We start from the raw sequence: 25,597 nt of genomic DNA on the forward strand, positions 1-25,597 counted from the left end.
GGTGAGTTCTAGACTAAGCACCAAGGTTACAGATATTTGGGGGTTCACTATGGACCTCCATGGAATGCATTTTTCGGCCAAACCTGCAGAGATACCCACCCTTACAATATGGGTCTGCAGGGAAATCAACTCCACTTGTATAGACTGGAGCACAGAATGGGATGAGTGGCCTAGAGAGCACTTCATGGAGTTTTTCCATAAGCATTGTGAATCCTGAGTGTTAAGGAATAACAACCACAACAGAAAACAAACAAATAAAAAGCAGATGTCCACCACAAAGTGAGTAGTCTCTCACTACTACACTTGTATCTTTTTCCAGAATTATGGCCTTGACCCTACAATTGAAGCTTGGGATAACAAAAAATGCCAGTTTTGTAGAACCCTGGTATGAACAAAACAGTGAAATGGAGCCCAGTGGAGGCCAACTGAAGAGGTAAGCAGGCATTGGAGCGCTCTAACATAAATGTGGATCAAACATCCATTAACCCAGCCTGCCATTCCCACATCATCTCATTTTAGGGTCCTTTACATCCACTCCATTGCAGTTACTGCCCCACTGTAGAGCTTACTGCCAGGGACACCTCTGCCATCTGGAGTAATAGTCTGACCTTCCACCCTTTGGCCTCATCTACCTATGCTTCCAACATATATGCCCCTTGGGAATTTTTTTACTCTAGGTCATTCATTTTTCCCACTTACTCTCTGTCAATCCACAAAGCTCTTGTTTTCCTCCCTTACCAAGGTAGACATGACAGTCTACTGTGTAACTAATATTTTAAAAGCTCCACTACAAATAGCCCCTTCCAGTCCCCTTTAATCCTTCCTGTCTGGAAAAAAATTCAGTTCTGTGTGTTTCCAGAAATGTCTTTGTGTAAATCATTGATCATTATTGGATTAAATCTCACAATCAATTCTACTGGTGTCCCAGAACTCCCTGGAAGTAATTCATTCACTCAACAAACAATTAGCCCATACTTTCTAACATGTGAACAACTTTGCACTTTATACTGTATTTACTGTGAACCTAAAACTGCTCTAAAAATAAAGTCTAATGAAGGAAGAGGAGGAGAAGAATGAGAAGAGCAACAAAGAAGGGGAAATAAAGACCTCATGATGCCCATTTCAGCTGGTACCAAGTCTGAGATTTTCCCTGACCCCTTCCTCTTCTCCCTCTTTGCAGAACACTTAATTGCCTCTTTATCTGTTTTGTGTTCTTATTCTTGCATCTTTTCTAGTTCATATTACTTCATTCTAGTTTTTTGCAGGTCTCACTTATTGCACTATCTGCCTGAGGGCAGAAGTAGGGCCTTACATTGTTAATATTTCTACTATGGAGAAGAGGGACGATGGCTGAGGAGTGAATGAAAGTCACACTGACCTCCTCCCAGGGCCAATCTGGAATTACAACTCTATTGTGGAGAAACCACCAGGAACAAACAACTGAGCAATAGCCAGAGAGAAGCCATATAACTTTGGACAGACAGAAAAAAACAGCTTCAGCACAACCTGTCTGGTAAGGAGTGTGGTAGAGACTCAAGGGGACTGGCTGGGCACCCAAAGGCAGCAGTGCCAGAGGGACAATTAAGTGGCTGGTTGGATCCCCCTAAGAAGAATGGGGTCTAAACCCTAAGCTAGGATTCCAAGCCTAGAGTACCAGAGCCCAAAAAGTAGACAGATAATAACCAGCAGTGAAATCATTTACAGTCACTTGCCCGGGGCTCTGGCAAAAAGGCAGGGGCAGAATGGGCTGGTGATGGCTGAGGAGAGACTAAGGACTGAAGCTTGGGGGAGAGAACTGAGAGAGTAGACGCAGGGATCCTGGTGCTGAGTCATCCCCAAGATGGCAGCAGCCATCATGCTCAGGTAGACCATCCCCTCTGAGCAGCAGTAGCCTAAGGGGAAAAATTAGCTCCAACCCCAGGAGGGTTTCTGCCCTGGCCCTGTGGTGCTTAAGCCTGACTGCTGAGTGCACAGTGACCAGATTCACAGCTGAAGGAGATAGCCAGAGACAATAGATCCATGGCAAAAGTGGGGCAGAGTGGATTAGAGAGACTTGAGGAGAGACTAGGGACAGAGGCCTTGGGGAGAGAACTAAGAGAGTAGCCACCAGGATCCTGGTGCTGAGCCAGCCCCCATATGCAGCAACCATCCTGCTCAGGCAGACCACTCCCCTCTGAGCAGCAGCAGCCTGAAGGAAGAAACTAGCCCCCACCCCAGGAGGGATTTGGTCCCACCCTACGGTGCTTAAACCTGACTGCTGAGTGTAGAGTGACCATATTAGCAATTAAAGGAGACAGCCAGGGACAGCAGATCACTGAAAGTAACAAATAGGCTGCCTAAGGTCAGAAAGGGTCAACATCTGACATCACCAGAGGCAGATCCAGAAAGAAAAAAACAGTGCACTTGCACAATAGCACAGGGACGTGGTGGGCGGAGTGACCCTCAGTCAACCAGCTGGAGGGAAGGACACACCAAAGAAAGACCCAACAACAATCAAAACACAATTACATTCAGAGAACTAGCATAAAAGGCATAAAGGGCGTCCTAAGAGCATCAAGTTCAGGTGATCAAGAAGACTGCACCAGTGACTCTCACAGGCCTCCTACCATAGAAGTTAACACCACAAAGTCAGAAAGTCAAAAGAGATCAATTTAAGAAGCAGAAGCAAACAAGAAGAATCCTACAAATAATGGGAAGACAAAGAAACAATCCCCAATCAAAAGGAAAGGAGGAATCCTCAGAAAGAATGCTAAATGAAATAGAGGCAAGTCAACTATCAGATATTGAGTTTGAAACAATGGCTATAAGGAAGCTCAATGAGCTCAGTGTGAATTGCCAAAAACTACAAGGAAACTACAAGAAACTTACTGCAAACTATATAAGCATAAAAAATGACACAGACACAATCAATAAGGGTCAACAGGAAATGAAGAATACAATTTATGAGTTGAAGAACACAGAAGATGGAATCAAAATCAGGCTAGATGAAGCAGAGGATAGAATCAGTGAACTGGAGGACAAGGTAGAAAAAAACTCCCAAGAAGAGCAAGAAATGGAATAAAGACTCAAAAAGAACAAAGAGGGGTTAAGGGAACTGCAGGTCAACATGAAACAGAATTATCATCCATATAATGGGGATACCAGAAGGAGGAGAAGAGGAGCAAGGGATAGAAAACCTGTTTGAAAAAGCAATGATGGAAAACTTCCCTAATTTGATGAGAGAAAAAGTCACACAACTCTAGGAGTCAGAGAGGGTCTCAATCAAGAGGAACCCAAAGAGGCCCACTGCAAGACACATCACAATTAAATGGAAAAATTTAAAGACAAAGAGAGAATATTAAGGCAGCAAGGGAGAAACAGGAAGTAACATACAAGAGAGTCCCAATAAGGCTAGCAGCTGACTTCTCAACAGAAACACTACAAGGCAGAAGGGAATGGCAAGAAATATTCCAAGTAATAAAAAGCAAAGGACTGCAACCAAGACTACTCTACCCAGCAGGTTCTCATTTAAAAATGGAAGGCAAAATAAGGATTTTCCCAAACAAAAGAAGTCTAAAAGAATACACCTCTATCAAACCGGCACTTCAAGACATGCCAAAGGGACTGCCTTAAGAGGAGGAAAAACAGTGAGAGAGAAAGGAACAAAGGTACAAAAGAAGTAAAATGGCAATGAATAAGTACCTATCAATAATAACCTTAAATGTAAATGGATTAAATACTCCAATCAAAAGACATAGGGTAGCTGAATGGATAAGAAAACATGATTCACACATATGCTGACTACAAGAGACCCACCTCAGAACAAAAGACCTACACAGACTGAAAGTGATGGTTGGAAAAAACATATTCTAAGCAAATGAATAGGAAAAGAAAAGATGGGATAACAATACTGACAAAATAGTCAGACAAAATAGACTTCAAAACGAAGGCCATAAAAAGAGACCCAGAAGGACATTTCATAATACTCAAGGGAAGAATTCATCAAGAAGACATAAACATTATAAACATATATGCACCCAACACAGGAGCACCCAAATATATAAGGAAAATCTTGGAGCACTTCAAGAAAGATATCGACAGCAACACACTTATACTAGGGGACTTTAACACCCCCACTGTCAAAAATGGAAAGATTTTTCAAACAAAATATCAACAAGCATACTGTGGCATTGAACAATGCCCTAGATCAAATGGACTTAACTGATATAGTTCTATATGAATCTTTCATCCCAAAGAAACAAATGCATTCTTTTCAAATGCACATGGAACATTTTCAAAGATAGACTACATGATAGGACACAAAACAAGCCTCAACAAATTCAAGAAAATTGAAATCATATCAAGCATCTTCTCAGACCACAAGGGCCTGAAACTAGAAACCAGCCTCAAAGAAAAAAACTCAAAAACAAACTCATGGAGATTGAGTAGCATGCTATTGAACAATGAATGGGTTAAGAATGAGATCAAGGAAGATATCAAAAAGTTTCTGGAAACAAATGAAAATAAACTCACAAGAGTCCAAAACTTATGGGACACAGTGAAGGCAGTCCTGAGAGGAAATTCATAGCAATACAGGCCTACCTAAAAAAGATAGGAACATTATATGGAAATATAGCAAAACATTGTTATATGTCAAATAAACAACCTAACCCTACATCTACAAGAACTGGAGGAACAACAACAAATAAAGTGCAGAGCAAGTAGAATGAAGGAAATAACCAAAATCAGAGCAGAATTAAATGACGTAGAGACTAAAAGCACAATTCTAAGGATCAATAAATCCAGGAGCTCGTTTTTTAAAAAGATAAGCAAAATCGAAAAACCTTTAACCAGAGTCATCAAGAAAAAAAGAGAGAGGATCCAAATAAACACAATCAGAAATGAAAGAGGAGAGGTTACAACCAATACCACAGAAATACAAAGGAGTGTAAGAAATTATTACAATGAACTATATGCCAAGAAAGTTGAAAACCCAGGTGAAATGGACAAATTTCTAGGAAAAAATAATCTTCCAAAACTGAATGAAGAAGAAGCAGAAAGCCTGAACAGACCAATAACAGCTGATGAAATTGAAGCAGTAATCAAAAACTCCCATCACACAAAAGCCCTGGACCAGATGGTTTCACAGGAGAATTTTTATAAAACATTTAAGGAAGAGTTAACCTCTATACTTATCAGAGTATTACAAAAAATCCAAGAAGATAGAAGACTCCCAAACTCTTTTTATGAGGCCAACATCATCCTAATCCCCAAACCAGACAAAGACACAACAAAGAAATAACACTGGCCACTAACACAGGCCAATAACACTGGTGAACATAGATGCTAAAATCCTCAACAAAGTACTAGCAAACCTCATCCAGCAATACATTAAAAAGATCATACACCATAATCAAGTGGATTCATCCCAGGGATGCAAGGATGGTACAATATTCACAAATCAATAACTGTAATATCACATAAACAAAAGGAAAGACAAAAATCACATGATCATATCAAAAGATGTGGAAAAAGCATTTGATAAGGTACAGCACCCATTTATGATAAAAATGCTCAGCAAAGCGGGAATAGACAGAGCATACCTCAACATAATAAAGCTCAAATATGAAAAACCTACAGCCAACATCATACTCAATGTGCAAAAACTAAAAGCATTCCCACTAAGATTAGGAAGAAGAGAAGGTTGTCCACTTTCACCACTACTATTCAAAATAGTATTGGGAGTCCTAGCCACAGCAATCAGACAAGAAAAAGAAATAAAAGGCATATAAATTGGGAAGAAGGAAGTAAAACTGTCATTGTTTTCAGATGACATGATAGTGTACCTAGAAAATCCTATAGACTCCACCAAAAAAACTGCTCGACCTAATAAGTGAATTTGGCAAAACATTGGGATACAAAGACAATATTCAGAAATCAAATGCAATTTTTGTACTCCAACAAAGGAATGTCACAAACAGAAATCAGGGGGAAAAAATCCCATTTGATATAGCAACAAGAAAAATAAAATACTTAGGAATAAACCTAACCAAGGAGGTAAAAGACCTGTACTCAGAAAACTACACAAAATTGAAGAAAGAAATTAAGGAAGACACAAATAAATGGAAGCATATACCACGTTGATGGATTGCAAGAATTTCCATCATCAAAATGTACAAACTACCCAAAATAATTTATAGATTCAATGCAAACCCTATTAAAGTACCAATGATATATTTCACAGATCTATAAGACAAATATTTCAAAAATTTGTTTGGAACCGTAAACAACCCCAAATGGCCATAGCAATTTTGAGAAAGAAGAACAAAGTAGGAGGGATCACCATACCTGACATCAAATCATATTACAAGGCCATGGTAATCAAAATAGTCTGGTACTCGCATAAGAACATACACATAGATCAATGGAACAGAATAGAGAGCCCAGAAAGAAACCCAAGTCTCTATGGCCAATTAATATTTGACAAATGGGGCAAAACATAAAATAGATTTAAAATAGCCTCTACAACAAATGGTGTTGAGATCTAGACCACTACATGGAAAATAAATGAAACTTGACCACCATATTAGACCATACACAAAAATAAACTCAAGTTGGATAAAAGACTTAAATATAAGTCATGACACCATAAAAGTCATAGAGGAGAACATAGGCAAGGAGATCTTAGATACTCCATGCAGCAATATTTTCACTGATATGTCCCCTAGAGCAAGGGACATAAAGGAAAGAATAAACAAATGAAACGTCATCAAAATAAAAAGCTCCTGCATGGCTAAAGAAAACATCAGCAAAATGAAAAGGGACTGTGTGGAAATTTCCCAACTGTGTGGGAAAATATATTTGCAAATGATATCTCAGACAAGAGTTTGATTTGCAAAATATATAAAGAACTCACACAAGTACATAGTAGGATGACAAACCATCCAATTGGGCAAAGGACCTGAACAGATACTTCTCCAAGGAGGACATACAGAGGGCCTAGAGACATATGAAAGGATGCTCAGCATCACTAGCCATCGGAGAGATGCAAATTAAAACCACAGTGAGATACCACTTCACACCAGTCATAATGGCCATCATAAACAAATCAACAAACAGTAAGTGCTGGCGAGGTTGTGGAACCCTAATACATTGCTGGTAGGAATACATTGCTGATGGGTGCAGCCACTGTGGAAAACAGTAAGGAATTTCCTCAGGAAATTAAAAATAGAACTGCCTTTTGACCTAGCGATTCCACTGCTGGGATTATACCTTAAGAATCCTAAAACACCAGTTCAAAAAAACCTATACACCCAATGTTCATAGCAGCACAATTTATAATAGCCAAGTGCTGGAAGCAGCCTCAGTACCAATCAGTAAATGAGTGGATCAAAAAACTGTGGTACATTTACACAATGGAATACTATGCAGTAGAAAGAAAGAAGGAGCTCCTACCCTTGGTGACAGCAGGGATCGAACTGGAGAGCATTATGCTAAGTGAAGTAAGCCAGGTGGTAAAAGACAAATACCATATGATCTCACCTATAAGTGGAACCTAATTAACAAAACAAATAAGCAAGCAAAATAGAACCAGAGACGTTGAAATTAAGGACAAATTGGCAGTAACCAGAGGGGAGGGTGGAGGGAAATAATGGGGGAAAGAAGAGGAAGGGTCATTAACAAACCTCTATGAAGGACCCATGGACAAAGCCAAAGGAGGTTAGGATTGAGGGTGGGAGGTAGGAGGTGGGAGTTGGTGGGGTGGGGGAAAGTGGTGGTGGGAAGATGGAGACAACTGTATTTGAACATTAATAAAAAATGATTAAAAGAAAAAATATGTCTACTATGTTCACCGCAGCACTATTTACAATAGCCGTGATTAGGAAGCAGCCCAAGTGTCCATCAGTAGATGGGTGGAGAAAACAGCTGTGGTACATTTATACAATGGAATACCATTTGGCTATATAAAAGAAAAAAATTTTACCCTTTGTGACAGCATGGATGGACCTGGAGAACATTAGCCTAAGTGAAAAAGTCAGTTAGAGAAAGATAAATAACATACAATTTCATTCATATGTGGAATCTAATGAACAAACTGAACTAACAAGCAAAATAGAGACACACTCATAGGTAGAGAGCAGGCTGACAGCTCTAGGGTTGGGGAGTTGGGAGAGTGGAGGGACTGAGCAAAAAAGAAAAAGAAATCTCATGGACATAGACACAGTATGGTGACTGGAGGTGGGTGGGGGTGAAAGAGTGTATAAGGGGATAAATGGTAATAGAAAAAATATAATAAAATAAAAACAATTTAAAAACTACATAGTAAAAGTCAGTAAAAGTTTGTTGTGTAAATTATGGATATCTTATAGCTGTTTTAAATGCAGGTTTATAGGATTTTTGGCTCAGAATGTGTTCTTCTTGAGCCTTCTTGGTTTCGTGAAAAGTGCTGCATCCATGTGGCTCATCCCAGGGACAGTGATCAGGATAGTAATGAGAGACCCTGGGGACTGTCCCTGGAGAACTGAGAACCTGTGAGAATCCTAAACTAATGACTGATGTCTAATGTGCCTCCTCAAATAGCCGCACATTATTCTAGCAGAGCTTTTGAAAATTATCCCTCCTTGGAAACATTATAACCAAGTGCAATCTGAAATCTGGGACCAGACTTCTGTGCGGTGACGTACCTCAGTTGCAAAGATATCATGGCACTGAATGGGGATCTCACTCTAACAAATGTCATCTTCAGATGGCTGCCTGAAACGTTCTGGGGGAGCTTTGTTACAAAATCTGGGGGTTAGATATATGTAAATTATATGAGATGTATTCCTGGAGGGATCACATTTTAAACTTTTATTATTCATTTATAACTCTGTGAAACAACTATTTACTATTCAACATTCACAAAATTAAGTAAGTCTCAAAGAACTTTTAAGTTCTGTATCCACATTCATGTAAGGCAAAAACATTCTATAGGAAAGACAGATATGAGCACATATATGCTCCTTAGTGTAAATGTCTGGGTACAAGCAAAATTTCCAGACACTATTTTGGATTTTCAAGATACTGGACATGGTGAGACCAAAGTCAAGTTCTCTAAACATAAATGGGGGCCCAGGTAATATCTGGGTTAGAAATGGAACAAATGGAACATTTATTAAGGTAAATACATGCTATGATAAAAGGCAGATTGGATAAACCAGCAGAATAGGACAGAGGCAAAAGATGGGTGGAGGGATCTTCTGGGCTGGCGGGTGGGTGAGGGGCTGTGGATACACCCTCTTGAAGGTGTGCCCTCCCCCACCCTAAAAATGCCTTGGAACTCCTCAATGCTGCAGGCCTGCTAATAAAGTCAAATGTCTGCATTCTAAAGCTCAGTTTCCTCAGATGACTCTGTGATTCTGAAAATGAAATCCATAAAATGGAATGTTTTCCTATTTTTGAATAGCCTTACTGCACTGTGTCTGACTTTTCTGCTTAACATTGTTAAACATTGACCCCAACCTCACTTGCATGTATAGGCTGTGATTATTCCTTCTGTTCCAGTGGTACATTGTGGGGATTCCATCACCAACTTTCTGGAAAACTAAGTACTCCCAAAAGCTAAGGAATTTTAGCAAGCCCCAACAGAGATTCTTTATTGTTGTTTCCTTTTCTAGTCCCGCATTTACAAATGAGTTTGTTTCAGTCAAAGAGATACCTAAGATGATACGACTGAGGGGAGGATAGAACATCGCTCTTCTAGGGGAGAGACCAGGCTGGGCTAGGGGTTCAGAGAGGACTCGGGTTACAATCTGAAGCTCACAGGAAGTGTCTGGCTAAAATCTCAAACACAGTGATTCCCTAGTTCTGTATACAATTATTTAGAGACTGTGGGATCTCTGCAGGCCATCAGAGTTAACCAGCACTTCATCATGAGTCTTGTCCCCCTGCCAGGCATCACTAGACCACGTCTTTGTGTTGGGCTGATCAGGAGGGCAGTGCTGAGCTTCTGAGAGCCTCTGAGCAGGGGCTGGAGCCTGAGTTCTGTTCCGGGTTACAGGGTCCTATCTGAGCGAGCAGTGATGTGACTGTTGGCCTCAGATTCTATGCCCTCATTGAGCAGAGGACTTCTGAGAATATCAAGTATGCACCTCATAGAAAAACTTCTTCTTTGAATTTTTCAAAGAAAAAATGAAACCATTTTAAAGCTATAAAAATTGATGAAACAAATGAACACAAAGTTCTTGTAATTAAAACACAGTCTTGTGATTCTTGGATCATGAATGTATGAGTTCCTGGGGAGAAAAGTAAGAGAAATGATTCTCTCTCTCTCTGTTTTTTTTTCAGCATCAGGACAGAAGCAAGAGGAGAAGGAGAGGTGGGACTCTGAAAGGTAAGGTTCTGCCTATTCCATTTGAGCTCCCCAAGGGTGACACTTTCTCTCCTTTCCATGAGGTACCAGGCCCATGATCTCTATGTCACTTTCTAGACACAGTTCCTCTCATTAAAAAGAGCCCTCAGAGGAGAGGCTCGTGGGAAGAAAGTCAGAACCTGAGACCCTTCTCAGATTCCCTGCTCTGCTGTCCCTGGGTATGAAGCAGTGACAGACCTGGGCAGTGGGTGTTGCCCAATAGATGTCCAGAGTCAGAACTTCTGTCTCCTGACTTTGTGACAGTACTTTAACTTCAAGATAATCAGATTCCTCTTTAATGTAACCATTGACCTCTCTGCTTCACAGAGTGGTTTTTAACATCAAATAAGATAAAATATGTAAAAGTACATTATAAATGAAGCAACACTCATAGGAATCTTATTAATGTTATCATTGACCATTTGACTCCATCTACTGGCTCATGGGACTTTCAGAGTCTAATATGCCAATGGTGTCCCATAAAGGGACTCCTCTGTAATACCTGCGCTCCTACCTTCATCCCATATAAGCTACTCTCCTAGTTCCCAGGTTGGAGATACTATCAGAAGGAAGAGGAAGAGAAAAGGAGGCTGATTTCTATCCTGAACAGATGACTAGTCTTTCTCCTTCTTTCTGATCCCTCTTTAGCATGTTCTACACAATTCCAGGGATTTGGTGTAGCCTTTCATAGTCCTGGGGGGGGGGGGGCAGGACTGCCATTGGCATGGGGATGTGAATGAAGGTTTTGGGGTGAATGCTATCTAGTGCATTATGAAGTCATGGATGTGGGGCAATGTGAGGGGGCAACATGCTTCAGGTGCCCCCCCGCCCAAGTTCTACTTTCCTTGTTCTGGACCTGGCTTAACTTTGTAGCTCCTGTCTCCTCCAGCCCCCAGGGCCAGCATCATGATTCCACCTGCTTCCATCAGTTGTTATGTCTGGACCCCTCCTGTGAGGTGTGTAATAACACAACTGCTGGGATCAACTGGCTGCCATTCTCACTGGCCCTGGAAGATGCTGTTCCCATTGTGTTCCCTCTGGCTTTCACAGCTCCTGTGGCTGAGCCATTGTTCCATCATTCACTGAGTCCCTTGCCTTCTCAGCAGTTCCTTATAAGACAGTTAATACCACCTCCTCTGCCTGAGCCTTTCCTACTATCCACCTCCATTCTCCCCCCTAACCCAGCGATTTTCAACCTGTGTGCTATATGAATTTTGAAAACATGCAATGCCTCACTATTTATTCAGGGGCACTGACCTCTTTTCCCATAGTTTGTCAAATAAAAACACGACAATGGTTACACAAAAAAAGCCATCTAGTGTGAATGAATCAAAATTACACCTATTTCTTGTTAGATTTGCCAAAAAATGTATTTCATGTGCCATAGAATTTTAGTAATTAGTTTATGTGTACCCTGAGATGAAAAAGGTTGAAAATCACTAACCTAACCCATGACTCCCTTGAGTAATTTTCTGGCACTTTCACCACTGGCCAAACTCTGCCCTCAGAGCCTTTTCTTCCTTTGAAATCCAAATTCCAAGTAGACCATTCTGCACCCCAACCCCTTGTCTTATCCTCTCCGCCACCACATTATATTCTGAGGGTGGATGCTCTCGTCCAACCAAAAACCCCTCTGACCCTGAATACCACCTTTCTTGACTCCTCCATTACCCAAAATATCAACCCTTTACCAGACTGGCCCAGAGAGTGAATCCGCCAGAATCAGTTACTTATCATCATGGGCCACCAATCGTGTCTGTTTCACCACCCCCAGACTGCACTTTGTGACTCAACCTAAGTCAGTTTACATCCCGTCGAAGCCTGTCCTGGAGTCTCATCTCCAGATGGCACTGGTGCATTGTCCATTCATGTTCTGTGGGGCACTGACCATCCAAGCCTGTCAATTTCAGACTTTTTCTGTTCCTAAGTTCTTGCCAAAGACTCATTCCTTTCCACCTTGTCATGATGTGATTTCAGTCAAGAGTTTCTTGCCTAAATACAAATACCTCTTCTGGGCAGTACCCTGCAGCCAAACTTGTAGGTTCTGGACACCTTTCACTTCTTAGCTCTGATGTGCTGATAGTCCTGGAATGACAAGTGCAAAGGAGGGGTGATTTCTTATGTGGAAGAAAAGGAAAAGAAGAGAGATTCTTTTCCCAAACAACTTGGGTCTGTCTACAACCTAAATTAAATTATTCAGGAAAAATGTTAGATTCCATTGCTGATGGGCATGACTCAGTAATCACCCCTCCCTTCTGGAGCAACTAAGAAAAACAAAACAAAAAAAACCTCCTTCACATCTATTGGCAATATTCATATCCTAAAATCTGGGAGGACCATTTAGCAAAAACTTATCCAGTTTTTTAGTTGTGTCTCATCTCTGGCCAATAAGTCCTTGCATGTTGCTGTTCATGTCTCAGGTTCATTCCTCAACCTTATTTCCAATGAAATCTCAAATGCATCTACAGGTCAAGAATCCTCAGTACTTTCCTATCCTCTATTTCCATCTTTGCTTGAGGCCCAGCTTCAACCCTTGCCTCAAGCCCTACCCCTATCCCAGCCCCTACCTCTCACACAGATTCAACTCAGGCTGCCTTCAATGCTCACACCCAATTCTACCAGCACGTCTTATACCCCAGATTAAGAGCTGTGTAGTGTATTTCCATAGAACCTGGAATGAATCAGAATATCTCACCTCATCTGAAATTCAACATCTGTAATGAAATGTGTTGCAGAAACAGCAGGAAATTTTGTGGAGTTTACCCTCTGTGGTACAAAGGTCTCAGTAAAACATTTGTTCTTCAGCTCCCAATACTCTTTACAGCTGGCTCTTCCAGGTCAGGGTTCAATCTCCATCCTTCCTGTAGAGTTTCCCATCAGTAGTGAATTTTAGGAGAAACTAGAGCATCATCTTCAACACTGGTAGGGCCTGCCCTGCAGGATCCATGAGTCTTAGTCACTGATGAGGCCTCCAAGCAATTATTCATAGATACCTGAGTCAAAGAAAAACTATAACCTTTAACAGATTTCTGTTTTTAGGGGCAGAGTAGCAAAAATATAAATGTTGGATTGAGCCAACCAAGAAGCTTCTATGAGAAGAGTCAGAAATGTTTTAGCTAGAGGATGATGAGTGGAAGGATGAGAGACACAGCCCAGGGAATGATCACATCTATTGAGTGACTCAGAGAGAGCTTCAGATAAGGATGTGGGACGTAACTCTGAGAAAGACCTAGACAGTTACATGAGCCTCTCAGGAGAAAATTCAATTGTGACAGGGCAGAGTGTAAGTCAGAGACAACTAGAAAATGCCCTGAAAACATATTTTAGCAAGAAGTTTGAGGAAATCAATGAGAGTCAGATCCCTGGGACTGTGCATAGTTTGTGATACACTATCCAGCAGACAGTTTTTATGAAATCACAAAGCAAAATAACACAGAGAAGTTTGCCACCATCAGTGGGTGGGGACTTCTGCCTGAATACATCCCAGGAGCTTTCCTTCCTTGAGTCCAGTGCACAGCAGATGCTGGAAGCCCATATTACCAAGTTTCATATGAGGATGTTATGGGGTCTTCCAGCCAAGGTCCTTGAATCCATAGAGATCTTTAAATTGAACGATACATCCTTACATTCCTTGTTGATTCCAACTCTTTTTCTTCAAACAACCTGATGATTTCTGAGGTGGACTCCAAAACTGGGGGCTTCACATCCCTTAAAAGAAGCTATAAATCTCTTTATGGAGAAATACTGAAAACAGCAAATTCAGCTGTCATGCTGAATTATCCTCTCTCTGCCACCTCACTTGTAAGCAAGGAAAGATGGGTGACCCTGGGACAACCTCCTTCTGATATCCACGGGCTTTCAGAAGAAGTTCAGATAATTGGTGATGCCACACAGACTGTTCTCCCTATCACAAACAGCATCATTGGCAACACAAGTCAGACCCATTCACCGATAGCCAACATTCACCCCCACCTAGGCAGCCTGCAAGACAAGCCAGGGCCAGACAAGAGCCAAAGGATGAGTGTGAACTCTAGTGATCAAATAGAAATGGGTCGGGGCAAAAAGATGAAGAAATCAGGACCCGTTTCCATGACAAACGTGTCCAGGATTGGGAAGCTTGACGCTCTTCAATCCAAAATTAGTGACATCTTGAAAACGAGCAATCTGAGAACCTCCCAAAGGATAATGTGAATGAGAGTAAAGAATTAAATACTGTGACCTCTAAAAGCTCCCCAGCAAAAATATCAGTTATCCAAGATCCTAAATCATCAGACCTTAAGAAACAGCTCACTGCTTAGTTAAAGTTAAAGGTGGAGAAGAGGAAGCATAGCCACGCCCAAGGCCAACCCAGCAGCAGGTCCCATGACTCAGACAGCTTGACTTCCAAAGCCTCCATGCCTCATGCTCAGGGTGTCTCCAGTGTGACCTGGTGCTACAGAGAGATCTGATCAGATCACTAGAGAGGAGTAGCTGAGACTGGTTGAGAAGGTAATGCCTCTGGAGGGCATGGAATTATGGGCCAAAAGATTTTAAAATAAAAGGAAGGCAGAGACTGCCTCCCTGGCTCTGTTCCTGTATGATGCCTGGATGATCCTGCTGCATCTGCCTGTGGACAGTATTTTCAATGATAGAAGAAACGCTGGGTGCAGCCTAGAACTGGGCTAGCCTGGCGGAGGGTGGCATGATTTTCTGAGGTTCTGTTGTCCTAGTAAAGGCAGTTCTACTTTTAACTGGACCTCTGTTCTATTCAGATGATACAGGGCTGTCCTTTGCCTGGAAGTTTTCTTGCTTTATGCATTTTGTCCCATTGCAAAGCCATTGATAAGAGTGTTTAATTTTATTTCTGAAAATGCTTTCAGTAAACTGTCCCTTCTGAGATAGGGTCTGGGGGAGGCTTGCTCCAAGTGTCTCCTCTAATGCCACGTCCTGAGTAGAAAATCTCTTCCTTCCAGGTTGGAATGTTCCCACTGCTGTATCCCCTCCATCAAGCTCTTCTGATTTGGGCCCTGTAGGCTCACTTCCTTTGCAGCTGGTGGAAAATTCTTATCCACCAGCTGCTTGGCACAAGCTTAAGACATGATTAGGGACCTAAGGCTCCTGCCACAGCTCCATAGAGACTCCTATGTCCTCCATAGGATTGGGAAAGATTGGGAAGTTCCTACAGGAGAAAGTAGGGCATCAGCAGGCAATAGACACCACCTGCCCTCAGGCGCCCCTTCCCTCCTCAGTGAAGTTTGGGAAAACTCAGCAGAAGGCAGCAGTGCGGGCCTGGGTAGAAGGTGTCCAGGGTTGTCCTTTCAACTCCAGGGCTCCCTCCTGTGAAGTGAAAATACCAAGTGCTGCCACAAAGAAGCTGTTACAAGAAAGTTGTTGCATTAAATGACCAGCTGTTTCAGAAGCACCCCCAATCTGTGCCCCACTGGGAGACCATGCCTCCTCCAAGCCCCACCAGCAGGCCTCAAGCTGCCAGGGGCCTCCTACTGTCCTCAGCACTGCTGAAGGTCCTGTGTTCAGAGATCGGTCTCTATTATTTAGACAGAAAATGATTTTGCAGAATTTCCAGAGGAAAAAAAATTTCCATTCCTAAATTATTCCTTCCTCGTGGAGACATTGATTTGCACTAATAAATGTTTCTCTATTAATAGTGATGTCTTTTCTGTGTATTGTATTGGTGGAATGGCTTTTCAGTATTTTAGGGTTTGTGCTTAGAGAAGGAAGCAGTTTAGCTCTCACTGATTGCTTCTTTGGGATTTTAAAAGTGACCAGTTTCCCTTGAACAACTGTTGATAGATATCACCCACTCTCCAAAAAGCTTATACATAGATATCATGCATAGTCCAAAAGCCTATTTCTTCACTGACGAAGTTTGAGGACATGGACTGTGTCTTCTACCTCGTAACTTAGCATTAATGATCATGTATAACAGCCCACACCTTCCCCCTAAATAATGCTTAAAATCCTTTCTGGCAGTAGGGAAGACAGGCATTCTATATGTGAATAAGATCGAGGACAGGCACTCTTTCCAGAAAATATCAGTGAAGAAGAGACAGTGGATTAATCATCATCTAGGAGTTGGTGATCAGAGGATCCCACAGGTGAGCGAGCCCCGAAAGGGAGTGTTTGGGCGGATATTGCTGCAGTGGATCCTGGGCTGGTTCAAGAGGGGTCTAGGAACAGCATAGATCTGGTTAAAGATCTGTCTCATGGGTCATGTCAGTGTGTTAGGGAAGCTTACTTTAACCTTGACACTGAAGTAGCCCTACTGGAAAGTGTTGTTGGGGAAGTGGTTCCTGTCTCTGGGTATTTCTTCAGGCTGGGGGTTCATACGTTTTTTGTTGGTGTTGTTGAGCAAAAGCATCTCTCAGCTTTCAGTGGGACAAATATTGACCAGGCAGCTATTTACCTCCCAGAATAAAATAAAGTTGGAATAAGAGAAATTGCCTTAAAGTGAGTGAGAAACCAAGAACAATTTGAAGAGGGGAAGAGTGACCTTGCTGGTGGAACAAAGGTTTATGCCTCATCATCCCCACACTGTGACTCTGTTTTGCTCCCAGATTCCTCAGTCTGATCTAAGCTCCACCTGCCACGGCTGATCACAGCACTGCACAGCATACCGATGCCTTACGCCAAAAAGGCAGGGCGCTGTTTTTGAGTGCTGAAACAGCATTTTCCGAGATGTCATCAGGCGCGGCACCCCTGTCTTGGAGTTGGAAATATGCAAGGTCTTGCCCTTAGAGTGTACATTTCATTTATCAGGATGGAGATGCCACCTTTGATATTCATGGCCTTGGTGGAGCTATAAAAAATCTCCCTCGGAACGCCTGCAGCTCATGAAGCAGAGGTGAGTTCTTGACTGTGCACCAGGGTTACAGATATTTGGAGGCTCATCCTGAACGTCCATGGAATGCTTTTCTTTTGGCCAAACCTGCAACATACCCACCCTTACTACTGAGGTCTGCAGGGAAGTCAAATTACAGAATGAATTTGACTTCATTCTCACTAGTACAGAATGAAACACAAAAATAGAATGAGTGTTTTAGAGAGCACTTGAGGTAGTTTTTATAGTAAGACTCGTGAGTCCTGGGTGTAAAAGAACAAAACAAAACAGTTTGGGGTGCCGGGACATGTTCCCCACTCCCTGCCATACTCTAATGTAAATGTGTAGTGGTTTGCCATTTCTGCTTTCTCTACACTTATTGGAGCAGAAGAGAAGATAGAACTTGCAGTTCTGAAAAGAACCAGGGATATTAATATTTCCCTGAAAACAGTGATTTACTTTCGTTTGGAAAAAGTTGTTATTTCAGAGTATCTCACAGGTGGGCAGTCACAGATTGGGGTGAGCATGGATGGGTGGTGAAATTGTGGTCCTTGGGTTGGCCAGGGCAGGGTATAGGATATGAGTGGGTCAGCTGATGAATGTGTTATGAGTGGAATGTGAATGTGTCTGGAAGATACATTTTGAGCTGAATGATCAGGTCTTCGTGCTTGGGAGAGCACCTTGAGGAAGAAGACAAGCTCTTCCAGCTCCTCACAGGATCTCTAAAGGATGCCTAGCTTGATAGCATTATTGTAAGAACAAAAGATCACCTAGCCATCACTTGCAGGAGTGGTCACAAGTCAGCCACACAAAATTTGGGAGAAAAAGAGAGAGAAATTGTGGAAACATCCATGGTAGATGGAGGGGGAAGGAAAGAAAAATATGACAAGGAGAAGAATGATCTCATAATTATACCTTGTGATCTGATCCTGGCCATCATTTTCACCCAACACTATCTTACCTCAACCTCACGTCCTAGAAACTAGTCAGGGCTTGGTAGAGGTCAATAATATAGTTTCAACCAAAGAGTATGTGGGATAATTATTGAGCATGAAGACAGTATTTACAGGGATGTTGTCAGGCAGGCTGTCCTCTTATGTGCTGCACGCCTTCCCAGCCGCACTAGATCATACACCAAGGTTAGAGTAAATTAGGAATATTTTAGTGATCTCTTACTGTATAATTGGCATCCCAATATTGAGTGTCTTAACAAGTGTCTTACACACTTATTATCTCACAGGTTTTGTGAGCCAGGAATCCAGGTGAAGCCTACTTGAGTTCTTTGTTTCAATTTTGGTGTCAATTGGCACTGGCTGCAGTTTTCATCTGAAGGCTCCACTGGGGAAGAACCCAGTTGTGTTCTTATATTTGTTGTCAGGATTTAGATCCATAAGGCTTGTTGGACTAAGGTCCTCAGTTCTTTGCTGGTTGTTGGCTGGAGGCCACCTTCAGTTGCTTGTCATCTAGGCCTCTCCAGATACAGCAGTTTGCTTCATCAAAGTCAGAAGAGAGTCTGCTAAGAAGACAGAAGTCACGCTTTTGTAAACTAATAATGGAAATGGAATACGATCACCTTTCCCTTATATTATGATCCACAAGCAAATCACTAAGTCCAACCTGCACTCAATTACATGGGTGTAAATATCAAAAGGTGTGGGAATCATTGCAACTTTCTTAGAATTTTTCCTAACATAAGGGTGTCTTCTTAGACACTCCACTTAGTTCACTAAAGCAAAAGTGACCAAAGGTGAGAAATAAATGCTTGTCCTCCTCCATATCCATGCCATGAAGGCGAAACCTATTTAGCATCTAAGTGGAGTGCAGGCTGGTAGGAAAAATTCAAAAAGATTGGAGCATCCAAAGAAGAAGGGGTGGCATGAAAGTGTAGGTGGTGTAAGGTTCTTTCCCCAAAGGGCAATACAGGGACAACATAGGGACCATTTCCAAAAGGTGAGTAAAAACTGGTTGCCAAAACAAAACGAAAAACAAAACAGGTGTCTACTACAGCCCTGTCTCTCACTGCCTCATTACTGCCTTCTTGTGGGAGTCATTTCACTTCCTCAAACTTGGAGTTTCAGGAAATGATGACTGTGGAGACTTGGGATAGGAAAGAGGTAGAACAGGGCCCAGGACAGAAACTGGAAGTGGGAGGATCAGTCAGAGGCCCTAACATCCATGTGGGTAGAGCATCCAATAACCTGGACTCTCATTGCGACCCCTTCTTATCTTAGAGCCTTTTACCTCCATCTCAGTTTAGTTATGGCCATTTCCTAGAACTTACCACCAGGAGCACTTCTGCCTTTTGAAAATATAGCCTGCCATTCCACCCCTTCAACTTTATTCTTTCACCTAATGCCCTCACTATGTGAATCCCTCAACCTATTCAGGAACTACAAGGCTCTTTACACTTTCTTTCTGTCCATCTGACACCCTTTTGTCTACACTTCCATTCCAAGGAAAACTTCACAGTCCATCACTTAACCCTAAACCTAAATAGCTGTATTCTAAACAGCCTCCCTCATACTCCTTTCATCTGTCCTACCTGAAAAATTTCAACACCTTTTTTAGACCTGTCTTCTAATTATGGAATGATTCCTCTTGCATGAAATCACACAATTAAGTATGTTTGTGCCACCATAAATTTATGTTCTACAACTAATTGTCAGTCCCAATAATGCATGAACAGAACCCATTCATTCCTTCAGTGCTTAATATGTACTAGGCACTGTCTAGGCACTAGGAACACACCATCGAAGGAAACAAAGCCCCCTGTCTTGGTGGAGATTTTATTATTGTTTTCATAGTCAATTCTCTTGTCTAAGCACTCAAAACTATTTCACCTTCCTACAACTTCTCCATACTCCTCATTCATTGAGCATATGTGCTAGACCACCACAGATGACTGGGAAGTCATTAGATCAGAACTTTTCATCACAGAAACTTCAAATCAACAACAAAACCAAAACCAAGACATAAACCTCCATCCTTTCTTACCTCTTTTCCTCCACTTATATTGAGAGATTTCCCTTGAATACTTTCCTTGATCTTTCGAGCTAGAAAATATCCTTGCTTTCCAATTCAAAACACTCTTCATACAGTGTGGAATGTCTGGTTTAATGATCTCCCTTCCCAGAGGACCAAGTCTGTTTACCTCATCAAAGCTGACGCACCTAGTGGAGCTCAGAAACCTCCAGAGGCATGTGCAAGCAATCAGAGGGATTTCTGCAGCGAGGCTCCACGCAATGCCCTCCACCCAACGTGAGCAAAGATTCCTGTGATGCTGAGGGGCGGGACCATATCCAGAGATGGAGCTTGAGCAACCTTCATCCCTGGATGTGGTCCCGCTTCTTACAAACTGCCTCTTTGCTTCTTACAAACGGGACTAAAGAGCCAGATGTCTAACCTCAGGCTTCTGGGTCTGCTTCCATTGTTTATGGAAGTTAAGAGTTGACATTTAATTCAAAGATAGGGCCTGTGAAAGTTTCTGGACTCCAAAGTGACCTTCCCCCGCCCCTACCGGAAGGAACCTTTTCTCCAACCGTCATTTCCATCCCCAACTGCCTGGTCTCGTGTTTTCTCAGACTCTCAATCCCGGTGGCATTTCGTGCTGCCTCAGAAGTTGCCCCGAGGCCTGGGGGCGGGGCTGTGCCTATAAGCCACACCCCCTTTGTAGGGAGCACGTAAAGGAACTCCAAGGAGGAACTCATCCTCATAGTAATAAATATAGTACTAATATTGATGACTGTGAAGACTTTACCTTGCACTGGCTGCCTGGCCTTGCACAAGTAACCTGTATCTCAAATCTCACCTATTTTGTTGTTTTCAGGGGAGCTAACAAGAGCTCTAATTTCTCTGAAACCCATCAGTGAATCTAGCAGGATTGGTCCCTGGGACCCCCAGAAAGATGCCCATCAAAGCATTTGTGTCACTGGACAAAGAGGTAGATGAAAATCAGTTTGCCAAGCCCTGCGAGATCTCAGACAGTAGGACATGAGCCTCTCCAGCTGACAGGACTGTAGGCATTTTACAGTGCAGAAAAATGCAGGCAGCTGCCTATATTGCAGGTAGTGATACATTCATGCATTTACTGAGTGCCTACTATGTGTCCACATTTTCTAAATTAAACATAGTTGTATGTTTATCTTAGGAAGAGGAAAAAGACATACCTTTTTTATGGCTTTCTTCCCATCTAGAAACTATTATACAGCAAATTTGAAAAATATGTAAAATTGGAAGGAAGAACCTCATAGATGTTCACCTTCAAAACAAATACTGTTAACTTTCTGATGCATTTCTGTCCAGATTTCTCTATTCCTAGTTTTACATAGCATAAATAAAATGTGCAAAAAAAACCCCAGGTACTACCATAAGTCGATATTTGACAAATTGCTACATATTTCCTTGCTATACAACTGCCCAAGAAAAGTAATCTAAAAGTAGATTCTAAAACAAATTTTTAATGACAAACTTAGGCCCCTGACATTTGTCTTAAGGCATTGCTTTCTCAGACTTCTCACAGGGCTCTGCAGTTTCCACATCTCAGTGCCAACAGCATGGGCAAGAATATCAGATCCAACTAGTAAGTGCCTTGTGTTACTCTGGCTCAAAGTTGCTTTTCTCTCATAGGCTTAGGGCAGTCATTCAAATGGTGTGATTGTAGTAATAGAAGTTCCAATGGGGAGGGTAGAAAATTCCCATGTAATATTTAGCTTATTAAAATGGCCATATACAAAGCTTAAACAAAATAAATTCTAACCAAGGACTCCATATAAGGGCATGCCAACATGGAAGAAAGCATGAGAAATGGGAGAGTTAAAGTGAGTCTGGGAGTGTCCTTCCTCTCTCCAGTTAGGTTCCATGATTACAGTGGACATTTCTTAAAAGCCCCCTCTCAGGCAGACAGGGAAAGTTCTCCTCAAAGTCTCTGTGTGCTTCCAGAGTGCTAACTCACCCCAGGCTTCCCCGTGGAGCATGTACATTAGACCACAGTTTCTCAAACTTTCTGTGGTGATGAATCAGTTTGCTTCTCTCCCATATCCCCTTCCACCATGGACCGAAATTACAATAAATACAATAAAAAAGAATCACTGGGAAAATGGCACATGAAACAAAAACACACAAAATAAAAGCCTCAGTATTTTTTATTATTACTCTCAAATTGCAATAAAAGTTTGTAAACACCCCCTATTCCTACACTTAGCTTGTTGCTGATGATAACACAAATGTGAGGACAGGCAGAGGTCTACTGACCACACTTTGAGTAGCACTGACACAGACTTGGCTAGGAGTATTCTCTGGTTCCCAGTAACTATTTCAGGAGTGTTCTTATGACTGGGCTGGTCCCATTCCGTGGAATACTGGCACTCTAGTTGAGAACACTAGGACAACAATTCTGTTTCTCCTACCAGGATGCCATCTTGGCACCACAGGACAAGTGGATTGGGAATGCATCAACACTGAGAAAGCAGAACCAAGGTCTGGCGAGTCAGAAGCTCAATCTACTCCTGTACTGTGGAGAAATATAAGCCAATGAATTAAAATTTTTGCTGAAGCCAGAATTCATCTGGTTTTCTCCCATCTTCAAGAGAAGGAGTTCCATGTGACACAGTGATTAATCCGCACATCTCTCCAGGAGATCACAACCATCTTCTCTTTTGCCAGTCACCTTCCAAACCAGAGACCTGGGTGTGCCTTTCTTCCACTTATAAAAACCTTAGCTTCTCGCTGCCCTCAGTACAAAGTTCAAATAAGCTTCTTAACCTGTCATTCAATGTCTTCCACTATTGAGTCCACTTCTCCTTTTTTAGACTAAATTTTTGCTAACCTCATCCTCAGACACTACCTTATGCTTTATTGTGACCAGACATGCCTTTTTATACATGTTATAGGTTTGCTCACGTTCCTTCTGGCTGCACTGGGTTTCCTCTACCCACACCCTTTTCAGACTTTCTAAAAATAAGACCTTGAGAACAATGTATTCATTATTTTTAAATGTTAAGCATCACATATCACCATCATTGTGCTGATTCATGGAATAATTTTGAGAGTACTCAGAGGAGGTCACATTGATGACCCTGATATTTAATTAAAAACTGCATTTAGACCCCAAAGTTCTCACTTCCTAGAGAGTCTAATGGTCATACTACTTATATTTCAGAAAACAGCAAGCTTTGACAAAATACAACTTTTAGTGCAAAAAAATAAGCAAGAAATAAAAATATACATCTATACCAAAACATGTACACAAATGTTAATACTAGCTTTATTCATAGTTGGCAAAAAGTAGACATACCCAATTGTTTAGTTATTTAATCTTTAAACAAAATTTGATATATCTATGCAAATAAACATTTTCTTTTTTTAACCTTCACTCAAGGATATGTTTTAATTGCTTTTGGAGGGAAACATCAGTATGAGAGAGAAGCATCAATTGCTTGAGTTCTATACATACCAGAACCAGGGACTATATGCAAAGAGACACAGGATCCAACCTGCAACCTAAGTATGTGCCCTGTCTGTGAGGCAAGCCAGCAACCTTTTGATTACAGGGCAATGTTCAAACCAACTGAGCCACACCAGCAAGGGCCAATGAAATGTTTTCTATAAAAAGAAATGAAGTAATGATATATGCTACAACAGAAACAAGCCATAAAAACATGGTGAGTGAAAGAAACCAGATAAAAAATGACACACATTGTATAATTCCATTCATGTGAAATTTTTGGAATAGACATATCTATACAGAAAGTTGAAGAGTGGTAACCTAGGACTGGGGACAATAAGGACGTTAAAGGGTGGAGACTAAAAAGAAGTCTCTGTATAGTGGTGAAAATGTTCTAAAATAGATGGTGATGATTCCTGCACAACTTTATGAATATACTAAAATTTATTGAATTACATGCTTTTAATATGTGAATTATATGGTATGTGAATTATGCCTCCATAAAGTAAACTTTAAAAAAAGATAGTTTATAGAGTTTTATGCACAGTTGCCAAACTCACAATCAACCAAGATGTCCAAGGTGAATGATAAATGGACGGTGGTATATCTATTCACTGGAATATTATTCAACGTTTAAAAAGAACTATACAAGGGAAACAAAGGAATTGATTGACAAATTGGACTATATCTGACTAAAAAGCTTCAGCATGGCGAAAAAAAAAATCAACAAAATGAAAATGGAACCCACTGTATGAAAGAACATATTCGCCAATGATACATCTGGTAAAGGTTTAATTTCAAAATACATGAAGAATTCATACAACTCAAATTAGGAAGACAAACAATACAATTAAAAATGAATAAAGCACCTGAATAGACACTTCTCCAAAAGAGGACATACAGATGGCAAACACACATATGAAAAGATGCTCAACATCACTAATCATCAGAGAAATGAAAATTAAACCCAGAATGAGATATCACCTCACACCTGCCAGAATGTCTATCATCAATAAATCAACAAACAAGTGTTGTCAAAGATGTGGAGAAAAGGGTAAACTCATGCACTGTTGGTAGGAATGAAGACTGGTGCAGTCACTGTGGAAAACAGTATGGAGTTACCTCAAAATATTAAAAATGGAATTGCCTTTTGTCCCAATGATTCCACTTGTGGGAATATATCTTAAAAATCCCCAAACACCAATTCAAAAGAATATATGCACCTTTATGTTCATAGCAGCATTATTTACAATCACCAAGATATAGAAACAGTCCAAATGTCCATCAGTAGATGAGTGGATGAAAAAAACTGTGGTACATTTACACAATGGAATACAATGCAGCTATAAAAAAAGGAAAAAAAGAACTCTTACCTTTTGTGACAGCATGGAGGGACCTGGAGATTATTATGCTAAGTGAAACAAGTCAGTCAGTGAAAGACAAATACCATGTGATCTCACTTATATGTGGAATCTAATAAACAAAATAAACTGATGAACAAAATGCAAATAGAGGTATGGATGCAAAGAACAGACTGACAGCTGTCAGAGGGGAGGGGGGAAGGGGGTTATAGATGAAAGAAGGTGAAGGAGTTTGTCAAAGAACATACATGCAAAGCCCACAGACACAGACAACAGTGTGGTGATGGCCAGAGGGAAGGGGGAGTGAGGGCAGGGTGGTGGAAGGCAAGGGCAGAGGGTGGGAGAAATGGAGACATCTGTAATAGTGTAAACAATAAAGTTAAAAGATAAATTTTTTTAAATACTAAAAAAAAAAAGAGCTATTAAGCCATGAAAAGATATAGAGGAATGTTTTTTAAAATATCTCAGATACATGTTTTTTAAATTCAATGTTTATTGTATTTTTTACATTAACATTTAGTCCCCTTATACCCTCCTCCCTCCCACAATCACCATGCTATTGTCCATGTCCATGTATCCTTTTTCGTTTTTGTTAGTTCCCTCTACCT

The 25,597-nt window shown here is 41.2% G+C and overlaps 1 pseudogene; it reads left to right on the forward strand.

Annotated features, from left to right (window-relative positions):
* The first annotated feature begins 7,394 nt into the window (after window positions 1-7,394).
* Window positions 7,395-14,036, forward strand: LOC128781480 (spermatogenesis-associated protein 31D1-like; annotated as a pseudogene).
* The last annotated feature ends 11,561 nt before the right edge of the window (window positions 14,037-25,597 follow it).

The sequence above is a fragment of the Desmodus rotundus genome, chromosome 1 (assembly GCF_022682495.2).
Source record: "Desmodus rotundus isolate HL8 chromosome 1, HLdesRot8A.1, whole genome shotgun sequence".
Classification (NCBI taxonomy): domain Eukaryota; kingdom Metazoa; phylum Chordata; class Mammalia; order Chiroptera; family Phyllostomidae; genus Desmodus; species Desmodus rotundus.